Source organism: Alosa pseudoharengus, unplaced genomic scaffold (genome assembly GCF_046254945.1).
Source record: "Alosa pseudoharengus isolate Yale_2024_CS ecotype anadromous, Long Island Sound unplaced genomic scaffold, YU_APseudo_1.1 YU_APseudo_1.1_scf_22, whole genome shotgun sequence".
Classification (NCBI taxonomy): Eukaryota; Metazoa; Chordata; class Actinopteri; order Clupeiformes; family Clupeidae; genus Alosa; species Alosa pseudoharengus.
The window spans coordinates 14,025,053-14,037,610 of record NW_027468680.1 but is presented as its reverse complement, the minus strand read 5'-3'; the positions used below and the strand labels follow the sequence as shown (position 1 = coordinate 14,037,610).

The 12,558-nt window shown below is 39.9% G+C and overlaps 1 long non-coding RNA gene across 2 annotated transcripts; it reads left to right on the top strand.

The window, feature by feature from the left end:
- Positions 1–3,834: 3,834 nt before the first annotated feature.
- Positions 3,835–12,558, top strand: LOC143139843 (uncharacterized). 2 transcript variants are annotated; one of them, XR_012990463.1, is made up of 5 exons: positions 3,835–3,855; positions 5,029–5,109; positions 5,421–5,453; positions 7,531–7,807; positions 11,479–12,558. It is a non-coding gene; the product is annotated as an uncharacterized LOC143139843 (long non-coding RNA). The 2 variants fall into 2 exon arrangements; XR_012990462.1 differs by lacking the exon at positions 3,835–3,855 and having other exon boundaries at positions 4,322–5,109.

The following is a 12,558-nucleotide window of genomic DNA, read 5'->3' as shown; positions in this document are numbered from 1 at the left end:
CAAACAAATGCGCCCCTCATGCAAGAGTGAACGGCTCTTCGTCTACTGTCATACGAAGCCTCAGGTGTGCCCCCCTGAACGCTTGACAGCCCACTCCGAGATCTACTCAAATCTGGGAGGTGACCTGTTTCGATATCAAAAAGGTGAGTGGCACCTAAATCAGAGCAGGGCTGAAATGGAGCATAAATAGTGATGAGTTTGCATCCCCATATGAATGAAACTAAACTGACTCTAGGCCATTTTAAATCTAACTAGCACTGAAAGATATATATATATATATATATATATAGGTTGATCAAATTACACTGAAGACATTCAAATTTTCAGGTTTTGTAATTTTCAAAAGTGCTTTTAATGAAGAAAAAAAATCAGAGAACCTAAAGAACATATTCCTTTTATTGAAAAATGGGCTCCAAGGACACAGGCGTTCCTCACGCGTCCACCCGCCATACTTCTCCCATCCCAAGTTATCCCACACAATAGTGCTTCACCCATCTCTGGGGGTCATTCAAAACACATGGAACTGGTTATGTGGGTGCCCAGCAATATTAGTCAAAACATTGTCCCATGTATCCTTTAGGCCCATCAACTGTTGAACCCCTATCATTCAGTTTATTTAGAGCAGTGTCTCTCAAACTTTTTCAGACCAAGGACCACTTAACCAATAAAAAAAAATCACAGACCACCTATCTACAAAAAAAAACAGTAGACCTACTTCAACAGTATATATTACACAACAGGCCTACTCACTGAACCACTTTGCTTATTGTCTTTGCATCTTGCTTATTGTTTCAGAGGATTTAAATGATGTTTTCTAAACAAAGTTCAGGAGGAGCCCTTAGGGATGATTGACCGCAATTAACTCACCTGTCTTCCGCCTCCAGGATATTTAAGCCGGCCTCCTTATCCATACTTCACACGTTGCGACTCCGCTTCAGGCATTCCAGGACCACGGCCAGCTACCGTGACAAACACACGCTTAGCTTATACACTCAGTATAGCAATCATACCGACAGGCGAACTAGTGAAACTGGTGTAGCTTACATAGGCATTTTTGCAGAACTGTTTGGATTGTTATATTATCTATATTATATTTTACCATGTCTGCCCGCGGACCACTTGGGATAGCTTGCGGACCACACTTTGGGAAACACTGATTTAGAGCCTGTGTTTTGGGCGCACCCTGCTGGTTTTTAGCTGTTTGTGTTCTGCTGCTCCACTTGTTTGTTTGTGCCCTAACCTAGGCCTAGATGCAGCGCAATGCCAGTCACCTGCACAATTAGCAAAGTTTACACAGGTCATGAAATTCCTGGAATATCATGGATTTTTTAATGTCTAGTCCAGGCAGGGTAAGTCAGGGGATTTTATCATTTTGAGAATACTAGTAATGGAATACTAATTTAGTTGGCCCTTAAAAAATAGTATTTTCCATCATTTTTCTTTCTTGGGTTCATCCACATGCTCGCTGTAATACCGTGTCTATTTTTTGTCAAGGTAAATATTTTTTTCCATACATTAAAGGTCATGGAAATACAGATTTTTTTGTTTGTGGTTTGTGACAGTCAGGGAAAGGTCAGGGAATTTGACACTTGACATTTGAGTGGAAACCCTGAATTTGGTACACCTGGTCCATTTGTCCCTACATAGGTTCCTGCCTTCCCTGATGTGCGAGAGCACACAGTGAGGACACTTTGAACACTTGAACAGTGAGGAGCTTTATGGACATGCCTCGAGCTTTGGATTTGTTTTGATTGATAGATAGATAGATAGATAGATAGATAGATAGATCGATCGGATCTCCAATCCACTTACCAAATTTCCATTCAATCCAACGTCCTGAAAAAAATTAAGGCCAAATTTCAGGAAGAACTCCAAAAGAAAAAAGCCGGTAAATCCACATCATTCATAGATAGATGGTGAAGGCAGTTGGCTACTTTTCCACAGCTCTCTCTCCCCAACCTCCCCTGGACATTACTTTCAAACAGAGTTAGTTCAGAAAAAGACTAATTGACAAGGAAGTACAAGATTATTCGATGGTTGCTTCTTTTCTAATAAATATAATGGGCTACATTACATATTTCACACTAGATGGAGGCATTTCACTGCACTTCGGGCCTTTTTTGGATGTAAAAGCAAGCAGTGAAATGGCGTCATCTGGTGGCCGTGCAGTGCAATAGCGCCATGAAATATTTAATTTAACACGAAATTACAGTAGAAATATTTTCTTAGTAACTATTCGTGTACAAGGATACAAGGATACAAGGAAGTTTATTGTCACATGCATATAGTTACTGGAAGTAAGAAATGCAGTGAAATTATGTCTGGTGTCAGCCTATTTGTGCATTTATGGGGGGGGGTAAAAAGTGCAGTAGAAGAGGGGTTTAGTAGATTAAGTGGCAAGGGCTGCATAAAAAAAGGTGGGGGAGGATTGGGATTGGGTGGGGGGCACCAACAAGGAGCACCCAAGAGCAACAGGGGCAAGGAAAAACTCCCTTACCAAGGAAGAAACCTTGGGCAGATCCACGGCTCAAGGGGCTAACCCAACTGCCAGGGGTCTTGGTGTGTGTGTTGGGGGGATGACAGGGGAGATGGGATAGTGTGCTGTGTATGTGGGAAGAGGGCAGTGTGCAATATGTGTGTTGGAGAAGCTTCCTCATGAGACAATGTGCTGTGTATTGGGGGGGGGCAGTGTGCTGTAAGTATGTTGGGGATGTGTGTTGGAGAAGCTTCCTGATGAAATAATGTGCTGTGTATGTAGGGGGGGGGGGGGGGGGGGGGGCAGGGACTTACTATTGCAAGCAGAGTCCTGTATGTATGATGTATGTGAGTGATGACAGTGAAGATGTGTGTGTGTGTGTAATCCCTCTGTCTGATATATTGTGTTTTTCTTTCTTTAAACTACGTTCCTTTATAAGTTGTGGTGTTATATCAAGGTATGTTTTTGAATGTAATTACTCTGACCAGTAAGGATAACGGCCGCCAGAGTAACCTGTTATACTGTATGTGACTCATGGATAAGGGGAAATGCAAAGCACTCGTCACGCAGCGGCAATTTTCTTCCTTCCAAGATTTCTCCACGTTGCTTGATCCAAATTCTGTTATTTTTGCTATATCTATGTTCTACGAAAATGTAGTTTGTTATCAAAGTCAAATGGTTGCTGGCATAAGTCAGCGGTGTTAGTTTAACCACATAATTGACGTTTTGTTTACCTGTGTTGAATGGAAGTCAATGGGAGCCGGAAATCGGTAAATGGTGGTGACCTAAGAGGCTGTCACGCTATCCGGAAAAATATTCTTTGGTAAATTACTATATAACCTTTAAACATTTGTTGAACCATGGTACTAATAAAAACTACAGTAGTAAGAACTTAACTGTTGCTTAATTTATCCAATTTCCACCACCATGGAAAAAGTGGGCTGGTCTTGGGCCTGAAACTCCCGGGCGGCCCCACTCCGGCCCTGCCTGTGTGTGTGTGTGTGTGTGTGTGTGCAACCCAGTCTCACGTCTGAACGTGTCACTGTCACGTTAATTAATCTATTGGGACGTGTTGTGTAACACGTTTCCTTGTTAAAAAACGTGTTGAGCAAAACGTAATTATCGTGTTACTATCACGTTGTATTTCGCTTTCAACGAGCCAACAGAACCACGTCATCTGTCAAAAAAGCCTGACCTCACAAAATGGGGAGAATGTTATTTGATGCTTTTGACGTGCAGTTTCACACTCTTAAGCCTGTTTTGAGTTGTGGATTAGAAGGAGCCACCTTCTGGCTAGCAGTTTGAGAAGCCTGAACCCCAGAATCCAGAAACAATAACCGAGCAGGGACGGAGAAAAAAGAATCCAAATGGGAAATGAGGTGAGCCTTGCTACTGCCGCTAGCATGATTATTTTGCTAGCAATTGAGCAAAACATTTTAAAGTTGATTTAACATGAAATAGTAGCCTATGCATGGGCAATACTGTGAATTCAGAGTAGGCTTGCACAACTTATAATTTAGCTAACGTGCATGATGTAATGTTACATTAATCTGTAAAACAGCTGTTGTCTGTGTAAATTAGCGTAATATTGTTAGTGTGGGCTACAGCTAACAGCTGGGAGGTAGCCTATCAGCCAGGCATGTATAATCGATAATCATGATGAACGTGAATAGATTTCGTTGCGAAACGGGCATTGTTTTAGGCCACATATCAGGTATAAAACAATTGTATTTTGATACAGCAGTTCTCCGGATGTTAGATATTCACTTATAATATAATATTGTATTTCTTTAACCTGATTAAGAGAGGGGTTTAATTCAATGTAGAATTGCAATGTGTGTGGCCCATAATATTAGAGATTAGATTAAGCTAGATTTAGATTAGATTCAACTTTATTGTAATTTAAAAGAGTAGGCTACAAGTACAGAGCCAATGAAATGCAGTTGACATCCAACCAGAAGTGCAAAGAAGCAGTTATGTAGACGATCAAGATTAATTATGTACAACAGTTAAATACATAGGCAAGTTTTCCAGATGACGTGTACAGTGACAGAAATAGCCTATACAGTGAATATGGAATGTGTGTCTAGCCTATAACAAAACAAATTGATAATAATACATAATAATGATAATAGCAGTAATTACAGTAGGCCACTCGCACTGTTGTTGGTGACGTGTCTGTTTCCTATTGTTCCATGCCACTCTCCTACTGTCTCCTTTACTGTCCTGCGCCACTCGCCTACTATATTTTGCCTCTTGCCTACTGTCCAGCACCATTCGTCTACCGTCTCCTATGCTGACCCACGCCACTCACCTACTGTTTCCTAACTGTCCCATGCCACAAACTGTAACATTAAGCTGACACAATCTTGCTGCACGGTTACTTATCTGCATGCAATCACTATTGCCAGCTGTTATGAGTAAACATTATATTGGGACACCAATATATTTCTGATTCATGGGCAGTGTATTTGCTACTGAAGAAAAGGAGAACACATAGTAATTGTTCTTGGATGGGTATTTAGAGTAAGGTTTCTATTGATCTTTTTCAGATAAGGCCTCTTCATTTTCAACTGTGAAGGATCTACATGGACTTGGTCTGGATAGCCTTTCCTGTTTTGATGAGCCAGTCGGTATGTATTAGACATTCTTTAGGATAAAAGGAGCCATATGTTATCAAAAATTCTACACCCATATGTAGAAAAGCTTTGTTGCTGTTTGTTATTGTTGTTGTTGAAAACTACGTTGAATGCAAAGAGATACATATGTCCCTTGGGAGGAGAGGGATGAGTGTGGATGGTTGAATTGTCCAACAGGCGAAAAATTTATGATTGTGTATGATTGTGTTTATGTCTGTATATGATTTTTTGTACTTGTTCCATTTTAAGTATGCTTATATACTTTACGCCATGGTGGTCTAAATTGTCTTTATTGCCACTTGCAGGGTCTAGAGGAAAAACCCTATATGAGCCCCAGGGTGAGTAGTGTATAATTATTTTATCCCAAGCTTGATTTTCGTAGAAAGGTGTTCAAACCAAAATCAAACCAAAATCTTCTAAAATAATAGATAGATAGATTTATTATTTGTCCTTTCAGAAAATTGTTCTGCGCCATACAGTAGACAGTTAGACAAGACTGAATACAAGACGGAATATAGACCAGAATTTCCCTCACCGCAACCGCCCCCACCCTACCACACCCCCACACATACTCAACATCAGGGCAGAAGGCACAGACCCCACTACACATGTATAGAATGATAAAGTGCAGTTGTGCATACTGTGATAGTCCAGCTGGAAAGAAAGTGCATGGTCCTGCAGGTAACGTCTTGTTCATCAATATAATGCTAGTTGGAATGAATTACCAACTGGCTCAATTTGTTTGGAAAGAAGGTAGCCTGAACCTGGTGTATGGGATGTGACATATCTCTATTAATTGCATGACCTTTCATCAACACCCTTCTTTCACAGGTCGTAGCAATACTGTCTAGTTTTTGCCCCTCAACCTTGCTGGCCATGTTAACTATCTTGCTCAGTTTGTTTTCTTTTTGGTCACTGACAAAGAGAAATACCAGGTAACACAACAAAAAAATAGCATGCTCTCCACAAATGAATGATAGAAAAGTAACATATCTCTATCCACTCTAAATTGTCTTAGTTTGCACATAAAATGCAGCCTCTGCAGCCCCTTTTTATAGATGGTGTTGGTATTACTGTCCCATTGCAACTTATTATCTATTATTGTGCCTAAGTACTTGTACTCGACTACAATCACAACATCCTCACCATTTTTAACCATACACTGGGGGGGCTGGCTCCCAGTTCTGTACTGTAGTCTATTATTATTTGCTTTGTTTTCTGTATATTTAGAAGAAGACAGCTGGACCTACACCATTTCGCGAATTGATCCACCCAGGCCCTGTAGTTGGTCTCCTCGCTATTCTGTATTAACCCCACTATTGCTGTGTCATCTGCAGATTTTATGAGGTATGAAAACGCTCGAAAAACGCCGAAGAGCCCCGTATAAGAGCCCCAGTGTGATAGGCTGGTTGCTGTCATGTGACACACGCCACCACAAGAAAGTGGAAACGCATCGTAGAGCTGGCCGTGTGGGGTAAGGTAAGTTAAACTACGTAAATTTAGTAAATAATAATAATAATGTTGTTGTTTTTTGTTGTTTCGAACAAAATATAGAGATAGTTATCCTGACTAAAACTCCTTTATGCTGTAAAACAACTAGAATCACGCGAAATTAGTGCAATTTCTTAGTCAATGTCTTATCGAAATGAATGCGATGGTGATACAATCCTGCTTTTCAATTAGTTGACATGGTGTTTGACATTAAATTATAATGAGGTCAGTTTCATGTAATAAGCTATTTGTTTCTTTGGGTCTGGGTAATTGAAATGAGCAATTTCTTAGTACAATTCAATGTCTTATAATGGTAAAAGACGTGGACAAATACGTGATAATTAGCCAAATAAATCATTGTTCACGACACGTTATGGTTAAATTATCAGAATGAGTGTGATGGTGATACAATCCTGCTTTTCAATTAGTTGAGATGGTCTTTGACATTAAATTATAAGCAGGTCAGTTTCACGTAATAAGCTATTTGTTTCTTTGGGTCTGGGTAATTCATGTGACAAAAAATTCTGTTATAGGCTACTACCGTTTTTCAGAAAAACAAAGCAGTACAACATTTCTATCTCCAAAATAATGCATTGTACGCATGTGTGTACTACGTAGTGCATGCAGCTTTTAATGTCCAAAGTAGCCTATACTGATTTTCCTGCATAAGAACTACAAATACTACAGTCTTGACACTTGAAGTTGTGGAGTTATATTTTAGTAGCCTATTCTATAATTGCATAAATACCCACATCGGTATTACCCTTGTCTCACCTGTATACAACATATGTCTATGAATTGCAGTAGTGATCAAATGAAAAAGGAAAGAAAGGTGTCCTGATGTGTTGTTTAGGGATGGTCCTGCAATGTTTTCTCGACATATCTTTATGTCTTTTTTTCTCCCCTCTACTTATGTTTTCACAGATCCTTGCTCCTGATATCCTGATGTATGGATTGCACTTCATTATATGACTCCAACAGAACACTCACAGAAAGGAGAGTGGTGTCAAACTACAAGACAGCCAGCATGTAAGCAAGGCCTTGATTGTCCTTGTTTGGCTACTCATTTGTCTACTTCCTGAAGAGGCTGAAGCATGCTGGCCTTGACACCTCAGTCCTTGCTTCCATTAACAGCTGTGTTATGGAGTGCATCCTCACATCATGGTCTACTGCAGCGGTGGATACAGAGGACAATTGGCAGGTATTTTACATCACTTTTACATTACTTTTACTGTGATTTTGCTAGATATGGTTGTCGCTGTGCTAAATATAGGCCCATATTGTAGATCGAGAAACGCATTGTACAGCTGATACATCTTGGGCTATACTATTAAGGGACAGCTGAATTGACCACCTAAATCATATATTTTCTGAAAGCCTATAGCCTCTAGATGTCAATTAATATACATTAAGACATGCCCAAACTTCCTACTGACTTTGGTGCATCATAAGGCGTACATAGGCCAATATTGTAGATCGAGAAACGCATTGTACAGCTGATACATCTTGGGCTATACTGTTAAGGGACAGCTGAATTGACCACCTAAACCATATATTTTCTGAAAGCAAATAGCCTCTAGATGTCAATTAATATACATTAAGACATGTCCCACCTTCCTACTGACTTTGGTGCATCATAAGGCGTACATAGGCCCATATTGTAGATCGAGAAACGCATTGTACAGCTGATACATCTTGGGCTATACTATTAAGGGACAGCTGAATTGACCACCTAAACCATATATTTTCTGAAAGCCTATAGCCTCTAGATGTCAATTAATATACATTAAGACATGCCCCACCTTCCTACTGACTTTGGTGCATCATAAGGGGTACATAGGCCCATATTGTAGATCGAGAAACGCATTGTACAGCTGATCCATCTTAGGCTATACTATTAACCCTTAGAACCCTAAGCTGTTTTTAGGGCATTTTCACTACCTTTATTCATAAGGATTTATTCTGGTCATTGTAAGTGCCACACACATATATTATATATTGTTTTTTTCAGGAGAGTTTAGGCTATTCAGATCTGCCATCATTTCATGTATTAATACTAGCATTGATTTTATTTTGATTTTTAAAGAATTAAAATATAAAAAGTGTATTATAAAAATTCTTATATTTCGACATGTATCTCACCACAGCAAGCTCACAGCTCTACATGCATTTCATGTGTGTGTAGGGCAGACTGTCCTGAATCGGGCAATATAATTGCCATGTTGGAGGGATACTCTGGGGCTGAGCAATTTACAGAAATATTTGCTGTGTGATTTACGGAAATAAATGCCATTTTTTATTTAGTGATGAAAAATGACCTTTCTGCGCTCCATATCTGTGACACGAACTGATCTGACCTGACTTGACCCGAGGTTGCGTGTTAGCCTGCGTGCCTGTGTGTATGCAGTCATAATAATTCTCAACTCTTTACTGCATTGCCATGAACAAAGTAAAGGCAAAAAAGGTGTTTATTTGTTGAAATTGGGATGCAATGTGAGCCTTGAATTGGATGCCATGCAGGAATTTGCTAGGATCTCAAAACCGGAATATGAACATGCTTTGCCATAGAGAAACACATGATAGCATTGGATTATAAACATGCTTTGCCACAAGAACAGACAAAAACGTGGGGTAAGTCCAGCTATATGAAGTTATTATTTTGCTGTCACTTCGTCTGTTTTATAACCCAGAAGGATGTACTTGGTATCAAATGATAGCTCTGAGTCTCCTCTTTCATCTGACATGCGTGGCATATCTATGCGATCACGGGTCCGCGAGTAATTCAAACGAGAGTAATGAGTGTGCAGCGTTGGTTTGTGTACATGACGTTATTATTTTGCAGTCACTTCATCTGGTTTTATAAGCCAGAAGGATCGATAAACATGGTACCAATGGATAGCCCTGTGCCCCCTCTTTCATCTGATATGCTTGCCATATCGATGCGATCACGGGTTCGCGAGTAATTCAAACTAGAGTAATGTGTGTGCAGGTGAATGCAGAGAAGTATAGACTGTAAATATCATGCAATTTGATTTAATTTCATGATTTTTTTTAATTTTCATACTTGATCGTACAGACAAGTGTGTAGTCTCGTTGGAAAGCCCCACTTCTGCTCTGTCGTGCAATAAAGGTTTCATCTCGCTGCGATGAACCGTTCCGGAGCAATGTAACAGAGAAGAAAGGGTGTGTTTTTTGACGCACTTTGCGTCAATCGGGTTCTAAGGGTTAAGGGACAGCTGAATTGACCACCTAAACCATATATTTTCTGAAAGCAAATAGCCTCTAGATGTCAATTAATATACATTAAGACATGTCCCACCTTCCTACTGACTTTGGTGCATCATAAGGCGTACATAGGCCCATATTGTAGATCGAGAAACGCATTGTACAGCGGATACATCTTGGGCTATACTATTAAGGGACAGCTGAATTGACCACCTAAATCATATATTTTCTGAAAGCCTATAGCCTCTAGATGTCAATTAATATACATTAAGACATGCCCCAACTTCCTACTGACTTTGGTGCATCATAAGGCATACATAGGCCCATATTGTAGATCGAGAAACGCATTGTACAGCTGATACATCTTGGGCTATACTGTTAAGGAACAGCTGAATTGACCACCTAAACCATATATTTTCTGAAAGCAAATAGCCTCTAGATGTCAATTAATATACATTAAGACATGTCCCACCTTCCTACTGACTTTGGTGCATCATAAGGCGTACATAGGCCCATATTGTAGATCGAGAAACGCATTGTACAGCTGATACATCTTGGGCTATACTATTAAGGGACAGCTGAATTGACCACCTAAACCATATATTTTCTGAAAGCCTATAGCCTCTAGATGTCAATTAATATACATTAAGACATGCCCCACCTTCCTACTGACTTTGGTGCATCATAAGGTGTACATAGGCCCATATTGTAGATCGAGAAACGCATTGTACAGCTGATCCATCTTAGGCTATACTATTAAGGGACAGCTGAATTGACCACCTAAACCATATATTTTCTGAAAGCAAATAGCCTCTAGATGTCAATTAATATACATTAAGACATGTCCCACCTTCCTACTGACTTTGGTGCATCATAAGGCGTACATAGGCCCATATTGTAGATCGAGAAACGCATTGTACAGCTGATACATCTTGGGCTATACTGTTAAGGAACAGCTGAATTGACCACCTAAACCATATATTTTCTGAACGCAAATAGCCTCTAGATGTCAATTAATATACATTAAGACATGTCCCACCTTCCTACTGACTTTGGTGCATCATAAGGCGTACATAGGCCCATATTGTAGATCGAGAAACGCATTGTACAGCTGATACATCTTGGGCTATACTATTAAGGGACAGCTGAAATGACCACCTAAACCATATATTTTCTGAAAGCCTATAGCCTCTAGATGTCAATTAATATACATTAAGACATGCCCCACCTTCCTACTGACTTTGGTGCATCATAAGGCGTACATAGGCCCATAATGTAGATCGAGAAACGCATTTTACAGTTGAAACATCTAGGGCTATAATATTAAGGGACAGCTGAATTGACCACCTAAACCATATACTGTATTTTCTGAAAGCCTATAGCCTCTAGATGTCAATTAATATACATTAAGACATGTCCCACCTTTCTACTGACTTTGACAATACAAAATAGTGTCATGTATACATTTATGTCCTCCAAAGTTTGCAGGAAGGTGGGCCATGTACTAGTCTGTTAACTCACATGTACAAGTGACAGGCTTTAAGAAAATATATGGTTTGCATGGCTGAAACTGCTTTGCCTTTGTGTTGGAGCTCAAAATGTTCTAAACATATCTTAAATTTCTCTCTACTACTTATGTTTTCACAGATCCTCGCTCCTGATATCCTGATGTATGCATTCCATTTCATTATATGACTCCAACAGGACACCTACACAAAGGAGCTGTTAAAGCAGTGTCTTTCTTCAAACAACAAGACAGCGAGCATGTAAACAAGGCCTTGTTTGTCCACTTCCTGAAGGGGCTGAAGCATGCTGGCCTTGACACCTCAGTCCTTGCTTCCATTTACAGTTGTGTTGTGGAGCGCATTCTCACATCCTATGGTCTGCAGCGGGTGGTGTCATCGCTTTATTTATCATTGTTTGTGTAAATCTTACACATCTTACACAAAAGTCTAAAATAATCTAAACTTCATTCACTCTCCATGTATAGATCAAGATAGACTTGCAGAACAGGCTGCAGGGCAACAGTCTGATAGCCTGCATGAAAGCATAAATGGTCCGCACTTGTTAAAAAGTGCAATTATCAAAGGGCCCTTGAATTGTGTTTTTTTAAACCAAGGAGTATGGCTGTAGCGATGCTGTCAGCTCTGCCATAAGCAGTGACTGTGATTATGTTTGCACATTTTGAAAATGTTGTTTTTCTTTCTTTTGCATTATTTTCCACTTCATTGTTGTATAGTTTGTATAATGTTTGTTAAAGTTGCACACATTAATTCACTGTTCGTATTTGTAAAAATGTGTATAGTGTGGTATAGTTTGTATGGTGGAGTCTTTATTGTATCGCACAAACAAGAACACCCCACCCCACCATACCACTTTGACTAACCAATTTTCTGCGGGAAACCCTGGATGCTTTCTAAAGGTATTTTGTGAAACATAGGGGTTGCTATGGTAGTGGTTGCTAAGCTATTGCTAGGGTAACTGAGAAGGTTGCTATGGTGTTGCTACGGGATATATGGTGGTTGCTATGCAGGTTTATAGGGCAATCATGTTGGTTGCTAGGTTGGTGATAGAGTAACTGAGAAGGTTGCTAGGGTGTTGCTAGAGTAGATATGGTGGTGCCTATACTAAATTAAGTGATTGCTAGGCTGGTTGCTAGGGTAATTGAGATGGTTGCGAGGTTAGTCATGTTGGTTGACTATCAAAGTGGTTGCTAGGTTGGCATTG